We start from the raw sequence: 19,036 nt of genomic DNA on the forward strand, positions 1-19,036 counted from the left end.
CGCACAGCTGTAAGGACGAAGGACGGGAACAGTGGTGAGTTTGAGGTGAAGGTGGGAGTGCATCAGCGGTCGGTACTAAGTCCACTACTATTTGTAGCTGTGATGGAGGTGCTGGCTCAGAACGTAAAGGAGGGTTTACCGTGGGAGTTGTTGTATGCTGATGATCTGATGTTGATTGCGGAAAGTATGGATGGACTGAAGGAAAAGATGAACAAGTGGAAGGAATGTATGGAGACAAAAGGTCTGAAGGTGAATATCGGAAAGACGAAGGTGATGGCAAGTGGTAAAGCATGTGGTGAGGTGGAAAGAACTGGGAAGTGGCCATGTGCTGTGTGCAGGAAGGGCGTCGGAGTGAACTCCATTCAATGTACAATGTGCGCTGAGTGGGTTCATAAAAAATGTAGTGGTCTGAGAGGGTCATTAACCAGTGTGGCAGCTACATTCAAATGTAAAGTGTGCACAGAGGGAGCTGCACATGGAGGAAATGTTGAGTTGGATCTTGGAGACGGCGTGAAGCTGGAAGGTGTGAAAACATTTTGCTACCTTGGAGACATGCTGAATGGAGAAGGTGGATCAGACTCGGCAACGGTTGCTGGAGTGAGATGTGCATGGAAGAAGTTTCGGGAACTGAGTGGCGTGCTGATGAGGAGGGGAGTGTCGTTGAAGCTGAAGGGAAAGGTGTATGCTGCATGTGTGAGAAGTGTTATGATTTATGGGAGCGAGACATGGGTCATGAACGTAGAGCAGCAACGAAGGTTGGAAAGGGTGGAAATGCGAATGGTTCGATGGATGTGCGGAGTATCGTTGAGAGAGAGAGGAAGACAAATGATGAATTGCGAAAGATGATGGGAATAGAGCCTATGATTGATGCTGTGAAGAGGAACAGGTTGAGATGGTTTGGTCATGTGTTGAGGAAGGATGAAAGTGACTGGTTGAGAAGAGTGATGGAAATGAATGTAGAAGGAAATAGAGGACGGGGAAGACCGAGAAAGACTTGGCTAAAGGTGGTGGAAGAAGAAATGCGGGCAAGGGGGTTAACAAGGAGAGATGCAGAAAATAGGGCAAAATGGAGAAGATTGTCATGGGGACCGCAAGGCTAACCCCCGCTCAAGCAGGGAAAATGGCCTTAAAATGCATGTTGTTGTTGTGTTGTATTGCACATAAAGCACTATTCACAGGACAAATTGACGTTTGTAGGCGGTGTCGACCAATTGTAAGAAGCTGCGACGTTTTGGAAGTGGATGCTGCAGGTCTGAATGAAATGAATAATGTCGATGATATTCTTCACAAAGGAAAGCTGAAAAACAAGAGTGATTGGTTACAACATTGCAATGAGGTGTGGATAATGCTTTGCGATACTGACCGATGTGCAGTTTACCTGCCCAGTGTACCTCCGGCCTGTGTGTAAAACCTGTTGTAATCAAGGCGGAGCAGCAACTGTGAGAGGTGAGGGTTTGATTGGTGGCTTCTCACGCTCGAAATGATTTTGAACAGAAAAGAGGACTGCTTGCTGAAACCCTGCAAACAACCACAACCATGTGATGTGAACAAGTGTCTCGACTCAATTTCTCCTTCCATTAGAGCTTGCGGCTAGCACACCGATTGGGTTATAAATAGGTTTTTAGTATGATCAATCAGGTTAGCATTTATGTGCAATATCTGAGTTTTCTTGCATTTGGTTCATTGATTCGTGTTATAAAGTAGTCCGTCCTGTCACAATAATTACTATTATAAGGTTGCTGAGCTTGGTCGTGGTTCAAGCCTGGGATGGTTGAGACGGTGCCACAGGTGAAGTCGCCACCACACAGAAGGCATGGCAAAGGATCAGGATTTCATGGAGGCATCGGAAAACCTGCACATCAAAACAGTCGTGTGAGTTATGCATGGCCACACTATGAAGAAGAGTAACGGCAGACAACGTGCAAGAGATTTACAGGTTTCAGCCGGATGAATGATTGGGCGAGCAGGTTGGCAAGGAAGGCGTCATGGGTGAGTCGAGGGCTCTCGAAATCCTGCTCGTTGCCAATCTTTTGCAGGAGGCGAGAAAACTGGACCTCCAAAACGTCCACCTGGAGAATGATGGCGATGCATCAAAATAGTTTCTGTGCACATTTTTCAAAAACACTACAACCCTCAAACTTTTTAACAAACTCGTTTTTCTCTCTTGTTTTCCACATACTTCCATTAACGAAAGATTATTTACATATCTACACAAGTACATTGGGGGAATAGTTAATCAGGGTTGACAGGATGGCCGAGACCTACTGGTACGTGCACTCGCCTCTGCGTTTGAATCCCGACCCAGCAAAAACTGTCATCCCAGTGTTTCACAGGGAAGGTGATTCATCAGTGTGTGTGTCTTCCTTCGGACCTTCCTGACCTTCCTGAGTGACGCTGAGAGACGCTGACCTGAGTGAAGTTTAACGAACTGGACGTTAAAGATTTGTGAAGCAGACCGTGCAGTCTTTAACACTGATGCCTCATCCTGCATGAGAAACACTGGGATGACATTTATAAAATATGATTGAATTACTCAGAAAATTAGGTGGAGGTGATGTAACTCTTTTGGTCGCAATTCAAAACTAACAATTCGCAGTTTTCTATGTAATATTGTTATGTCGGTGGGGTAAAGCAATATCTAGAGTCAGGTAGATCTGGATAGGTAACATGCTTCGACTGTCGCTGTAGGGAATCAACCCTGTAATAAGTTCCATGTGTAGTCCCGTTTGTCCGGTAAGAGTATACCTGTGAACATACCAGGATGTTCGGGTGTTAGATAGTGTAGGGATCAAGATAAACCCCTATGTGTCAAACCTGGTAGCCAAACCTTTGTCCTTTATGGCAATGCATGCACATATAAACACTTAGATAGGCCCTTTAGTGCAACAGCAATTAAATTCCCTTCCCTGACAATGGCTTTGGAAGAGAACAGGTAGGGGGCAAGCTCGGGGCGCTGCCCGATGGCCGCCGCCGGCTACATCATCGGCTGGCCTGGTAACATCGCGCAAAGACGAGCTGTAACCATTGCCCAGGGAATGTGTGATTGGTTGATGCGAAAGGCGCGAACCTGGGGCGAATCAGCGGCGGTGACGTGGAAAGATGCGAGAAGGTTCGGTGAACGGCGGGACGCTGGAAGGGACTGATTGGTGGCGCGCCAGGGCTGACGTCACCGCCGCAGGATATATAAGGGCACGCGGGACGACATTTGCTTCTCTCTCTTCCTCTTCCTCTTGGGCCGGACGACATTCTTCCTGTTGCGCTGCACGTCTTGGGCTTTTGCACGTGCCTCTCTGGCTCTTGCGCTGCACGTCTCTGGAGCTCTTGGTTAGCTCTAGCTCTTGCGCTGCACGTCCCTCTGGCTGTCTAGTGCTGCACGACATTTCAGCAGCTCTTAGTTAGCAGCTCTCTCCTGGCTTCCTCACGCTCATCTCTGGGCTTCCCTTCTTGGTCTTGGGAGGTCCCTGGTGGTCGTTGGTTCGCCATCTTTGTGGTGCTTGGAGCGGTGCTCGGTGCATTTGGAGCTTGGGTTGGTGCTAAGCGGGCGGGACCTCGTGGTGAGCCGCGGAGCGGGTCGCTTCGGGGCGTTGGCTCGGGCCAAGCGAAGCGTGCGAGGCGGACGGAGGGTTTCTCCGCACCGGAGTTTGGAGCCGAGTTACACTGCAACCGACGGACAGATAAGACCGCACACCACATCACCATTACACGACGATTTATTTTGTTCATTCATTCCTGTGTCCTGTTGTTGAGTCAGGTGTGTGGGATCCCAAATTTAGGACCTTTAGTTATCATCGCGTTTCCCTGTCCCGACCTTTATTTAAAATAAACCCTTATATTATTTTCTGCACATATATCTGAACGCAGTTTCCGTGTGGTTGATTTAATAGGTAAGACTGCAGGGCTATTGCGCTGCCCCCTCCCCCCTCAATCCCGCGCACTTTGGTGTAGCTTTTTGTTTCCGGAGTCCGCCATTGAGTTTTCGCCTCGAGGGCTAAGGCCTTCGCAATCGGCTTCCGTGACCGTCTGATTTTAATCAAAGGCAGCCACACGACAGTATTATAATGGGATTTGAGGTGACATAGAGTTGAGTAGATAATAAATCCCGTCATCGTAACTATAAGTTGTGTTTTCTTTGTTAAAATTTCTCAGTTTTCAGAGGGGTACTGATTATATTTAAGCATGTTCCTTTTTTAATTTTTGTCATATAATTATTTGCCCAAACTCAATTAAGATTAGTTTGTTGGTTTTTTTTGTTGTTTTTTTTGGAGTATGTCGAGCAAAAAAGAAGTGGTCGGAGGATTACGTGCGGTACGGGTTCACGTGTTTGACGGAACGGGATGGAAGTCAGCGTCCTCAATGCATGCTTTGCAATGTCAAGTTGAGCAACTCCAGCCAAGCACCAGCAAAACTATGGGAACACTTCAAAAAACTGCACGGCGAGGGGCAGTACAAAGACGCAACGCTATATGTATGTATAATGACCCCATAATTCACCAAAATATGAAAATGTGCCAACGGATCACGACGCGAAGCGAAATTGGTCACGTTTTGAGGATACACCCATACATTGGCCCCAAATGACAAGTTCATCCCAACTTATGCAATGTTAACATTTGATTTCATGTTCAGGACACTCTCGGGCATCAGAAAAATATAGGGTCGGAGGTTTGTAGGGGGAGGGGGGGGTGGGAGGTGGAGGGGGGGGTGGGAGGTGGGGAAGGGGGGGTGGGAGGGGGGGGGGGTGGGAGGTGGAGGGGGGGTGGGAGGTGGGGGGGGGGGGGGGGCGGGGGATGTGGGGGGGGGGGGCGGGGGAGGTGGGGGGGGGGGGGGGTGGGGGAGCATGGCCATCTATAGTAGCCCATGGCCTATAATGATGTGCATTCATATTCAAAAAATTAAAAATTCCCTTATGAATTACGAACCACTGGGAATCTATCCCCTTTTTATGCCTCCACCGACAAAGTCGCTGGAGGCATTATGTTTTCAGGTTGTCCGTCCGTCCGTGATAGGTTTTCGTTACCGTGATAACTTGAGAACGGCTGGAGGGATCTTAGTCAAACTTAATGCAGGTATGTATAATGAGGTAAAGATGAACTGATTCGATTTTGGGGTCAAGAGGTCAAAGGCCCATAACCAAAGGTCATGTTAGGTAAAAATCCTGTTACCGGGAAAACTTGTGAACCAGTCATGGGATTCTGACCAAATTTGGTACACTTATGTATAATGATGTAAAGAAGAACCGTTTAGATTTTGCCGTCAAGAGGTCAAAGGTAAAAGTCTAATAGGTTTATAACTTCAGGATGGCTGAAGTGATCCAATTCAAACTTGCTGCAGGTATGTCTAATGATGTAAAGATTAACTGATTATATTTTAGGGTCAAGAGGTTAAAGTCTGAAATAGGTCTATAACTTGAGAACGACTGAAGTGATCCAATTCAAACTTGCTTCAGGTATGTCTAATGAGGTAAAGATTAACTGATATTTTGGGGTCAAGAGGTCAAAGGTCAAAGTCTGTAATAGGTCTATAAGTTGAGAACCACTGAAGTGATCTAATTCAAACTTGCTACAGGTATGTCTAATGAGGTAAAGATTAACTGATATTTTGGGGTCAAGAGGTCAAAGGTCAAAGTCTGTAATAGGTCTATAACTTGAGAACCACTGAAGTGATCTCATTCAAACTTGCTACAGGTATGTCTAATGATGTAAAGATTAACTGATTATATTTTAGGGTCAAGAGGTCAAAGTCTGAAATAGGTCTATAACTTGAGAACAACTGAAGTGATCGAATTCAAACTTGCTACAGGTATGTATAATGATGTAAAGATTAACTGATTATATTTTGGGGTCAAGAGGTCAAAGGTCAAAGTCTGAAATAGGTCTATAACTTGAGAACGACTGAAGTGATCTAATTCAAACTTGCTACAGGTATGTATAATGATGTAAAGATTAACTGATTATATTTTGGGGTCAAGAGGTCAAAGGTCAAAGTCTGTAATAGGTCTAAAACTTGAGAACGACTGAAGTGATCTAATTCAAACTTGCTTCAGGTATGTCTAATGAGGTAAAGATTAACTGATATTTTGGGGTCAAGAGGTCAAAGGTCAAAGTCTGTAATAGGTCTATAACTTGAGAACCACTGAAGTGATCTAATTCAAACTTGCTACAGGTATGTCTAATGATGTAAAGATTAACTGATTATATTTTAGGGTCAAGAGGTCAAAGTCTGAAATAGGTCTATAACTTGAGAACAACTGAAGTGATCGAATTCAAACTTGCTACACGTATGTATAATGATGTAAAGATTAACTGATTATATTTTGGGGTCAAGAGGTCAAAGGTCAAAGTCTGAAATAGGTCTATAACTTGAGAACGACTGAAGTGATCTAATTCAAACTTGCGACAGGTATGTATAATGATGTAAAGATTAACTGATTATATTTTGGTTTCCCGAGGCCAAAGTTCAGAGGTCACATCTGATAACTTGAGACCAGCTGAATGGATTTAAATCAAACTTGGTACAATTATTATAATGATGTATTAATGTGGGCAGAGACATATTTGGTACACTTGAACACCGTGATGTCCAAGAGTGTCTTGTCTGGTTTCCCATTGGAACAATGCTCCGACATTCGTGGATTCACCATTCGTGGTATGTTTCAGGAACGTATCCCTCGCAAATGTCGAGGTTCCACAGTATTTACATGTTTGCATGAAGGTGGATACTTTGAGACCTGGGAAGGCTCCGTTCCAACTATTGAAACCCGCATATGGAGATAACAACTAACGGCACACACACACACACACACACACACACACACACACACACACACACACACACACACACACACACACACACACACACACACACACACACACACATATACACATATACACATACACACAGACACACACACACAATACACTGACCACATATCTTCTGGAGAGCCATCCTCCTGACATGACTCCTTGGCTTTACATCTGACAAGCTCCAGGAAATAACCTCTGTGGGTGTTCTCTCCATTCTCTTCCTCACTCGGACCATACAAATTGGAAAGAACAAACCTTGTTGATCCTCTGTCCGGGCGTTCACTGCAAAACTTCATTCTTTCATATTCAACCTGATGTTAATCAATCGATGGTCCGAACTGCATTCCGCCATATGCTGACAATGCCATCCAGCCTCCAGGTAACTCCTGCACTCCTGACAAACAATGGCAAAGTCAATGCAATGATACAATGACATAATGCGTCACACACACACACACACACACACACACACACACACACACCGACCATTTCTCTTTTATTGAGCTATCCTCCTTACATGACTCCTTGGCTTGAAAGCTGACAACCTCCAGAAAATGACCTCTGTGGGTGTTCTCTCCATTCTCTTCCTTACTCGGACACCGCACTACTGCACCTCACTTCGACACCGCACAATGACACAACACAACAACACCACACTATGACACCCCACACACATCTCGTTTTTTCTTTACTGTTCCTCACAATTCTGTCTCTCTCTTATTCACAGACACAAACGCGCACACACACACACACACACACACACACACACACACACACACACACACACACACACACACACACACACACAGAGACATACATACACACACACACAGACAAGCACATACATACACACACACACACATATGCATATACACAGACACACACACACACACCACACACCACACACACACACACACACACACACACACACACACACACACACACACACACACACACACATTGACCACATATCTTCTATAGAGCCATCCTCCTTACATGACTCCATGGCTTTAAATCTGACAAGCTCCAGGAAATAACCTCTGTGCTCTTTCCATTCTCTTCCTCAGTCGGACCATACAAATTGGAAAGAACAAACCTTGTTGATCCTCTGTCAGGGCGTTCACTGCAAAACTTCATTCTTTAATATTCAGCCTGATGTTAATCAATCCATGGTCCACACTGCACGCCGCTCTACGCTGACAGTGCCGTCCAGTCTCCAGGCATCTCCTGCAGTCCTTCTGACAGACAATGGCAAAGTCAATGCAATGACACAATGAAACGACACAACAACACACACACCACACCACACACACACACACACACACACACACACACACACACACACACACACACACACACACACACACACACACACACACACCATACACACACACCATACACACACACATATATACACAGACACACACACACACATATATACACAGACACACACACATATATATACACAGACACACACACACACACACACACACACACACACACACACACACATGTATATATATATATATATATTGTTATGTCGGGAGGGTAGCGCAATATCTAGAGCCAGATAGATCTGTGTTGGTAGGTATCCGACTGTCGTGATAGGGAATCTACCTGTAATAAGTTCTGTGTGTCGAGGCGGTTTGTTGGGTAAGAGTATACCTGTGAACATACCAGGATGTTCGAGTGTTAGATAGTATAGGGATTAAGAATAACGCCCCTGTGTGTCCAACCTGGTCATCAAACCTTTGTCCCTTATGGCAATGCACACCTGTAGACACTTAGTTAGGCCCTTTAGTGCACGCATTAATTAAATTCCCTTCCCTGACAAGACCTTGGAAGAAAACGGACAGGAAGGCAGTTCAGGGCACCGCCGCATGGGCCGCAGCCAGCTACATCTCCGGCAGGCCTCGAGTAGCACGCGTTATGACCACGCTACAGGCCTGTGATTCAGTGGAGGGCACTGATTAGGTGGCGCGCCAAGGCTGACGCCACCGCCACAAGGTTATTTCGGGGCAGGCCGAACGACATTTTCGCTCTTGCTCGACCCCTGGTTCTCTTGTCTTGTAAGTTCTCTCGGAGTGGCACATCCGGCTCTGACCCTGGCACGTCTCTCTCTCTCGCTTGCACGTCCCTTTGTCTCTGTCACGTCCAACTCTTGAGAGCTCACTTGGACTTGGCTGATAGCGTGCAGTCGCACTTGCGTTCTCTCCTCCTGCAATTTCTTCATTCTCAGTTTGTGCCTCGTGTTGGAGGTCGACCGTGTGTGGAGCTCGCCAGCCTGCGTTGGACGCGTGGTGCTTGGAGCGAGGCCTGGTGGTGCTCGGAGGTGGATGGAGGGGGCCACGTGGGACATCGACGGACGCAAGACTACAGACGAGTTAAGACGCACCACACTCACAAATACACGACGTGTTCTTTTCGTTAATTCATCCCTTGTTCGTTTCTGAAGTCTGGTGTGTGGGATCCCAATTTAGAATTAGGTTTATCGTCGCGTTTCCCTGTCCCGACCTTTGATTAAATAAACCCTTGTATTATTTTTTTCTTCCTTGTTAACCCCGTGTCCGTTTGAGTTCGTTCGCCATCCACAGGTACGTGCTTTCGCCGCTTCTTTCTCTTCACTTCTTCTTCCTCCCGCGGTTGATAGTAAAATCCGTGTTCGGTCGTCGCCTCAAGTAAGTCCGTTTCGGTCCATCCGCGAGCCCTGGTATTAACGGAAGGGTCCGCGCGACAACACACACACACACACACACACACACACACACACACACACACACATAATGCATACACACACACACATAATGCATACACACACACACACACACACACACACACACACACACACTACACACACACACATAATACACACACACACACATAATACACACACACACATAATACACACACACACATAATACACACACACACATAATACACACACACACACACACACACACACACACACACACACACACACACACACACACACACACACACACACACATACATACACACACATCGTTTTTTCATTTCTGTTCCTCACAATTCTATCTCTCTCTTTTATTCACAGACACACACACACACACACACACTTAATTGTACAGTATCGGTTGTTCCTAAACTTAAATATAAATAATTTAAAGGATTGCTGTAAATGATGTCAATTTCACAACATCCCATATTCAACTTTATTTAAATTGCAAACCTCAAACATAGTTTCTCCACCTAAAGCAAGAACCTTAACCCGTAAGCAATTGACGAGTTTCCCGACTGCATGGATCATCAGCTGGGCACCGTTCTTCCTCGAGGTTTCGATCCTTTCAGCCCAGGACCTCTCCAAACGGCGGATCCACAACCTCGATATCCACATCAATAGATGGTAAATCAGTACATCCACAACCTCAGTTGCGTCCAGGCAGTCAGTCAACACACACACACACACACACACACACACACACACACACACACACACACACACACACACACACACACACACTAGGTGACTAGACTTTTGACAACCTCGGCCAAACACAGGTTACACAGCCATTGTGTTTGGGGGAAGTGATGTGACATCTTTAAGGATTTCTTTTCTCTCCAAACACACCAGGGCAATCATGAAGACATTTTCTCCTCCACATGCATGCCAATCCACAGGTTTTGTCCATTTCCATATCCCATAAACGCGGAGTGACAACCAAGGAAGCAGCACGTACCTTTTTAAAAGTCTTCTCTCCGACTCACATCAGGGTCAGAATTGAAATATCCAACCTCCATTGAAATTACAAATCTCACTTTTCCTGAAATAAATTTTCCTGAAAAATTTTCACTGAAATATCAGGCCATTTTTTGGTTTGTTCCGTACAAACTCAGAGCAGTCGCTCACATTAAAATGTCTCCGGGTCTGTATTGAAATACAAAAAGCATTAATTGTGTCACTAACTGTAACAGGAAAAAATTAACCTTTGAAGTTGACAAAACAGTAAATGCTGAACAGTAAAAACTTGTCCGCAAAACAAATTCAATTTCAATTTCTATTTAGAAATGCGGAAAATAATGAAATGTCTTACCTCAATAAATTTATGTTGGAAGTGGTAAAATTTCCCCCTCACCCGATTAATCATGAATAAGGAGAGAGAGAAGAGTTCTTGCTTTCGTTATGACATTCCTCTGTATCCATTTTGCTCCACTGTGGAACATTTTTGAAAAATATTGGCAGGTGCTATATAGAGAGGTGCTCAGTGGTGAACTTCCCAAAGTTTCTTCAGACTTCACCATGGCGTTGTTGTCATCGGGACTTTCATTGCTGCACCACATTGACATGACACAAAATGGAACTCTCTTAGGATGACCAAATAGCACATCGAGATCATCAAAAGCAGTTATCATACTAAAATACGCCATTTGTGTCTGTCTGATGAATTTTTGACGCCAATACATTCTGTCGTTGCTTATCCAATCTCAACTAAACTTGACAGGATGACGAAGGGTAACACAATGAAGGTTGTAGCGCATTCATTTGCCACCCCCCCCCCTCCCCAAGGGGGTTTTCTCCCCCGAGCGGGTTTTCCCCGCCATTGCCGTCAATGCGGTTGCACGTTGAGGTGTATAGCAATGTTAAATTAGCTTTATTGTGGTGTTTCTCCAAAGAAGAGGCCAAGCCGGCCAAGCACGACGTCGCCTGGACCACAGAGATGGACGCGGCGTTCACGGGCGCAAAGCTGGCCCTCGCCAACGCGACCATGCTGGCGCACCCGGCGCTCGACGCACCCATCGCCCTCACCACGGACGCTTCCGACTATGCGGTGGGCGCCATGCATGAACAGTGGGTGAACGGGGCTTGGCAACCGCTGGCCTTCTTCAGCCGGCAAGTATAGCGCTTTCGACCGCGAGCTCCTCGGCCTTTACCTGGCTGTTCGCCACTTCCGCCATCTTTTGGAGGGCCACCCGTTCATGGCGTTTGTGGACCACAAACCGCTGGTCTTCGTCATGGCCAAGGTTACGGAGCCGTGGTCGGCCCACCAACAACGCCACCTCTCCGCCGTGTCCGAATTTACGACGGACATCCGGCACGTCGCGGGCAAGGACTCGGCTGTGGCCGATTGCCTCTCCCGGTCCGGGGCGAACGCCGTCCACCTGGGTGTGGACTTCGCCAGCATGGCGGCCGACCAGACCGCCGACCCCACGGTGCAAGCCCTCTGGACAGCGGACACAGGCCTGCGGTTGGCCGACGTCCCCTTCGAGGACACAGGCACAGTTCTCCTGTGCGACGTTTCCCTGGGCCAACCTCGCCCATCGTGCCCACCGGATGGCAGCGGAACATTTTTGACGCCCTCCACGGCCTTTCACACCCGGGCCGGAAAGCATCACAGAAGCTCGTGACAGCAAAGTTCGTCTGGCACGGGCTCCGTAAGGACGTCCGCGACTGGGCCAATGCTTGTGTCGCCTGCCAGCGTGCGAAGGTCCACCGGCACACCCAGGCCCCGTTGGCACCATTCGACGTGCCCGAGCGGTGCTTCGACCACGTCAATGTGGACCTGGGGGGATCCCTTCCCTCCTCGCGGGGCTTCACCCACCTCCTCACGATGGTGGACAGGACCACCAGGTGGCCGGAGGCCGTCCCGCTGGCATCAACAACATCCGCCGACGTGGCGCAGGCCTTCATTGGCACTTGGATTTCCCGTTTCAGCGCGCCCTCGGACATCTCCTCCGACAGAGGCCCGCAATTCACCTCCGAGCTTTGGGGCGCGGTCGCCCAGGCCTTGGGGGTCAAGCTTCACCACAACACGGCCTACCACCCCCAAGCCAACGGCTTGTGCGAGTGGTTCCACCGCTCAATGAAGGCCGCTCTCAGAGCCAGCCTCCAGGAAGACGGTTGGGCCGACAGGCTCCCGTGGGTCCTATTGGGCCTCCGAACGGCCCCTAAAGAGGACCTCCAGGCTTCCACCGCCGAGCTGGTCGGCGGCCAGCCACTGCGCGTGCCGGGCGAATTCATCCCTGACGCCACCGGCCCCTGGTCCGCGGGCTCGCCAATGCTGGGTCTTCCAGGAGGCCGCCAGGAGATTTGTCCCCATGCCCACGTCCCACCACGGCTGCCCCCAACCCCACGTCCCCCCAGCACTTCGCACTGCGGAGTACGTTTTTATCCGGCACGACGCACACCGGGGACCACTCCGGCCGCCGTACGATGGACCTTTCTGGGTCCTGAAGAGGGACGACAAGTCGTTCATCGTTGACATCGGCGGCAAGCTGGACCGCATCTCCGTGGACCGCCTCAAGCCGGCCCATTTGGACCTCGACCAACCTCCACGGTTGGCCCTTCCTCCACGACGGGGCCGTCCCCCGTCAACCAAGCCCCCCGCCCGACCATCCACCGCCACGCCACCTACCACCCCCACACGAATCGCCAGGGGTCGTTTCGGCCAGGTCATCAGGACCACCCTCAAACTGACTCTCCTGGTGCAGGTTAATTCTGGGGGGGGGGGCGCATGTAGCGGTTACCGGAAGCATGACACAATTACCGTGCACCGGCCGATGACGCAACCGGCGAGCGGTCACTTGTCCGGACTCGCCCGGGCGTGTCCAGACTTGCCTTTCCCGGGCGAACACGTGACTTACCTATTTTGCATATCACGCCGCCTGAGAGGCGTGGCTTTTGTGTGTTGAGCTTGTGATATAAATTGCCGCCCGTTCGATGGGCAGATTAGTGTGTTTTGAGTTCTTTGGTTTTGAGCTAAATAAATAGCTCGGTGAAACTTCGTTCCTGTGTCGTCCATTTTGTCTGGCTTTATCATGCGAGCATAGCTCCCACAATATAACTTTTTTTTTTTCGGAAAATAAATGTATCGTTCATTCGTGTGGTTGCCAACTTCAATCTAGATTGGTGCTTTAATGTATGATAAATAGTGGGAATCACTATATTGTTCGTTTAGATTAAAGAAAAAAGAAACAAATAATAAAAATCAACTTTAAACGGCCACTCGTTCCAAGACACCATAGCGTTCGTGTGCGCATCCGTGTACTTGTTGCCCCCCAGAAACATGGCGGCCGGGTCGCCATGGTGGCACGGCTGGGTTCTGTACGCGGCATAGCGAGTGCAGCCTCTCGTCGATAATAGCCGGCGAAGCCGGTGTTGTCAATAAACGAGTACGTATTATGTTGAAAACCTGATTATGCCTTGGCTCGAGAATGCGAAGCGCAGTGGACGCAGCCATCTTGCGGATGCGGAGGTATGCATAACAAATTTAAAACGTTCATTAGGAGTTTCTTTCACCCCTCATCGTTTGATTCACAATCTTATGCACCTCCAATGTATTAATAAAATAATTTAAGACCAACATCGGCCCGCACGGGCCTGGTTATCTTCAACAAAACGCGTCACCAAACACCGGACCCAATGAGAGTCGAGCATTTGCAAAAATACTTCTAAAATGAAATCACTCAATGGTGGCCGCCATCGACCGGATGCGGAAGTTTGCATAAAACAATTGCGAAAACGTTCAATAGGAGTTTGTTTCACCCGTCGTTCTTTGATTCACAATGTAATGAAACCTCTAATTAGTAATTAAAATACGTTAAGACCAACCTCGTTATCTTCAACGAAAATCGTCATCAAACACCAGAACCAATGAGATTCGAGCATTTGAAAAAATATTATTACGCGTTTCGGAGGGTGAAAACGGCGTCAAATATTCTAACATTGACGAAGAATTATTTTTTAGAAATCTCGCGGCCGTATGGGATAGTTTTTCACGGCCAGAAATATGGTATAAGCGGTTTACATATTTAGTTTAGAAATACGGAAAGTTTTTATGGCTGGAAATATCCGAAGTTGAGACGGAATTCACCGAATTAATCACTGCAAGCTAACGTCTTCTGGTGGAGGAAGCTGCCGTGCCCGGAGGGTCAGAGAACCAGCCCTGGCGCCTGACAGCGACTGAAGTTAGAAGACTACACACTTACTGTGAAAACGTATGTTAAGCCCAGTTAAAATTTCTTAAAATAGGCCTTAAGCTAGCACATCGTATAGTTACTTCCTTAAGCTTCTTGTGACATTTATTGTATGCAGGTATTGCCATTGGGGAGGACTGTCTGCTCTTCTCTTTTACCAAGTCTTACCAGGTACGGTACCTACTACACCTACCAACTACCTAACCTACTGATGCCATAGTGATGGGTAAAATAGTGGCAAGAGGTTTTGGCTTCGCCGGCTCATTGCGGCTTTGCAGTCGGTACTAGGCACATATTAGCCGGCGAAGCCGGTGTTGTCAATAAACGAGTACGTATTATGTTGAAAACCTGATTATGCCTTGGCTCGAGAATCCGAAGCGCAGTGGACGCAGCCATATTGCGGATGCGGAAGTATGCATAACAAATTTAAAACGTTCATTAGGAGTTTCTTTCACCCGTCGTCGTTTGATTCACAATCTTATGCACCTCCAATGTATTAATAAAATAATTTAAGACCAACATCGGCCCGCAGGGCCTGGTTATCTTCAACAAAACGCGTCACCAAACACCGGACCCAATGAGAGTCGAGCATTTGCAAAAATATTTCTAAAATGAAAGCGCTCAATGGTGGGCGCCATCGACCAGATGCGGAGGTTTGCATAAAACAATTGCGAAAAAGTTCAATAGGAGGTTGTTTCACCCGTCGTTCTTTGATTCACAATCTAATGAAACCTCTAATTAGTAATTAAAATACGTTAAGACCAACCTCGTTATCTTCAACGAAAATCGTCATCAAACACCAGAACCAATGAGATTCGAGCATTTGAAAAAATATTATTACGCGTTTGAGGGTGAAAACGGCATCAAATATTCTAACATTGACGAAGAATTATTTTTTAGAAATCTCGCGGCCGTATGGGATAGTTTTTCACGGCCAGAAATATGGTATAAGCGGTTTACTTATTTAGTTTAGAAATACAGATCGTTTTTCACGGCCGGAAATATCCGAAGTTGACACGGAATTCACCGAATTAATCACTGCAAGCTAACGTCTTCTGGTGGAGGAAGCTGCAGTGCCCGGAGAGTCAGAGAACCAGCCCTGGCGCCTGACAGCGACTGAAGTTAGAAGACTACACACTTACTGTGAAAACGTATGTTAAGCCCAGTTAACATTTCTTAAAATAGGCCTTAAGCTAGCACATCGTATAGTTACTTCCTTAAGCTTCTTGTGACATTTATTGTATGCAGGTATTGCCATTGGGGAGGACTGTCTGCTCTTCTCTTTTACCAAGTCTTACCAGGTACGGTACCTACTACACCGACCAATTACCTAACCTACTGATGCCATAGTGATGGGTAAAATAGTGGCAAGAGGCTTTGGCTTCGCCGGCTCATTGCGGCTTTGCAGTCGGTACTAGTATAACTCCATGGGGAGCAACAGCTTCTACAGGAAGTAAAAATATTATACACCGCAAACACGTATGCTTAGCTTTTTAAACAGTCGCTCATGCTCTTTATCTATCTATAATTCCAGTAATCTCTGTATGTGTGTTTGTTTGTTTGTTTGTCTGTGACCGCTGTTTCTCGACAACCACGGGTCCGATATACTTTAAACTTGCCAGGTATATTGCTGGGGACCCGAGGATGTGCCTTTTCAAGGTTTCATATTAATCGGACAATTACTTACCGAGCTATGTCCAAAAAACGATTCAACCAATCAGAGAGCAGCGAGCTATCGCGTGTGCCGAACGTGGCGAACACACTCTGCCTCGGACGGCACATTTGAGAGCGTATTCATTTATTTCACGTTGGCAAACTATGTTGCCGCTATGTTGGCGTTAAACTATGTTTTAAAACTAATTAAAACCATTTCATGTAAATAGAGGGGGGGGGGGGGGGGATTGTCACTGTACTCGCAAGCCGTTCGCCGTTCGCTTTGGCGTTGCGAATGGACCAAAACATTTCATGGACCAAACCATTTCATGTAAAGCGTTCGCCGTTCGCTTTGGCGTTGCGAATTGACCAAAACATTTCATGGACCAAACCATTTCATGTAAATAGAGGGGGGGGGGATATAATTTTAGATATATATATAGTACGGGCATGCCCTAGTAACACAAAATGAAGAAATTTGGAGGAATCTCGACATCCGTGAAGTAAGGTTTACTTGCAGAACTGAGCGAAGATCTACTGCACTCTATATACCCCACAAATGTTAGGTTAATAACATGGCCCTTTCTGCCGCTGCCGTGGCATTTTTCGTGGCGAACTTTTGAAACTCGCTCCTGCTGTTTCACACGAAATTGAAAGGGAGAAGCTCGGGTTGTGCTCCTTTACCAAGCAGCTAGCTAGCGCTTGCCAAGCCAGCCGTTCCTTAACGGTTTTGAATGGAGTGCTTGCTCGAATGCTTAAACCACTTGGCGATCTCTTCACAAGAAACTTGGTAAATGAACACACCCAATGTTCTTGAGACCCGACCATTGATCGACTGTAATCTATATACCCCAAAGAGGAATGACCCTTCCTGTCCCGACCGGAGTCTGCGGGTGTCCTAGTTCCATGAAATGCTTCAATCATTAAACTTAAATTTCATTCCGCATGTCTACTATCTCCTCCCAGCTCCTTCCCAAACAGGTGTCGATACTTTTGAGTCAATTATAACATCAACAAAAGTGTAAAACATTGCAGTGGATGTTAGAGCTCACTTGACCCGTGTTGCCTTTGAAGAATCATTGGTCATTGGTGAAGAGGGGATGAAAGTACTCTTTTTGAAAATGTTGGCTTCCTTGTTTTTCTGTCTGCAACATTGAAAAGGAAGGTGTTTAGTACATTTCAGGTCATGCAGTGAAAAGGAAAGGTGTGATACAGTGACAAGAAAGACATGGTGAAGTGTGAAGACCGTCTTCACGAGCTGTGACTCTCTCACTGCGTACACATGTTACAATTATGACTACACCTTGAAAATGAAGGTAAGTGAGTATCTCTCCAAAGGGAGGGCACTCCTCATAGGTGTGAATGTTATTCATTGGCCCTGCAGTTGTCAGGCACAAAACGACCAGACTCAGTGTTTTAATGGTTCGAGCTTCTGTTCTGAGTCTCGGAGGTCGACAGTGCAAAACCCGGGCCAAGTTTAGCAAAGACTTCAAAAATGGTGCATGTTGCTCCCGCACTTGTTGCTCAGCATTTATAAAGAATGCAGCATGGACAAAGAACCATCGGTTGACAAACATTGCACAGGATTGTAAAAACCTCGAAGGAGCAACACTACAAAACCAAAAGGCAGTTTACTGGTACACCGTGGCCCTTTTCAACTCGTGCCGTGGGTTCCGTACCATTCCAAAGTTAATGCTCGCAGATAGAACAGTCAAACTTAAACTTGCTTCCGAAGAATGGTATATTACTTAATGATTCGGGGCCCTGTCTGTTCCGCACTAAGTTTCTCGTATTTTATCTCTGAGGTGTGCAGCTCCCTATGGCCTTAGATCATGTACGAAAACTAGAAGAATGCGACTGTGTCGCCAATATGCCTCCGCATAGTCCAACAGCGGGTAGATGCCATCACTCTGCATATGTATGGGTAGGGGATCACGTTTGTGAAGTTTCGTGTTGATCAGATCGGGTTAGTTTTTCTGTCAAATAATGGCTGCCAAACCACGTGACCGATGACGTCATCCTATGACAGCTTGCCAAGCCAGCCGTTCCCGAACGGCCCCTAAAGAGGACCCCCCACAGTGAACGGGGCTTGGCAACCGCTGGCCTTCTTCAGCCGGCAGCTTCGCCCTAACGAGCGCAAGTATAGCGCTTTCAACCGCGAGCTCCTCGGCCTTTACCTGGCTGTGCGCCACTTCCGCCATCTTTTGGAGGGCCGCCCGTTCACGGCGTTTGTGGACCACAAACCCCTGGTCTTCGCCATGGCCACGGTTACGGAGCCGTGGTCGGCCCGCCAGCAGCGCCATCTCTCCGCCGTGTCCGAATTTACGACGGACATCCGGCATGTCGCGGGCAATGACAATGCTGTGGCCGATTGCCTCTCCCGGTCCGAGGCGAAAGCCATCCACCTGGGTGTGGACTTCGCCCGCATGGCGGCCGACCAGACCGCCGACCCCACGGTGCAAGCCCTCCGGACAGCGGACACAGGCCTGCGGTTGGCCGACATCCCCTTCGAGGACACAGGCACAGTTCTCCTGTGCGACGTTTCCCTGAGTCAACCTCGCCCATCGTGCCCACCGGATGGCAGCGGCACATTTTTGACGCCCTCCACGGCCTTTCCCACCCGGGCCGGA

General features: G+C 47.6%; 1 long non-coding RNA gene across 1 annotated transcript; it reads right to left on the minus strand.

Annotated features, from left to right (window-relative positions):
• Positions 1–679: 679 nt before the first annotated feature.
• Positions 680–17,548, minus strand: LOC137421480 (uncharacterized). The gene is made up of 9 exons (XR_010983337.2): positions 17,459–17,548; positions 10,874–11,109; positions 10,520–10,707; positions 7,900–8,041; positions 7,059–7,197; positions 1,935–2,069; positions 1,727–1,852; positions 1,379–1,518; positions 680–1,297 (listed from the first exon to the last, which is right to left on the minus strand). It is a non-coding gene; the product is annotated as an uncharacterized LOC137421480 (long non-coding RNA).
• Positions 17,549–19,036: the final 1,488 nt, after the last annotated feature.

The sequence above is a fragment of the Myxine glutinosa genome, chromosome 2, assembly GCF_964187855.1.
Source record: "Myxine glutinosa chromosome 2, kmMyxGlut1.1, whole genome shotgun sequence".
NCBI lineage: Eukaryota > Metazoa > Chordata > Myxini > Myxiniformes > Myxinidae > Myxine > Myxine glutinosa.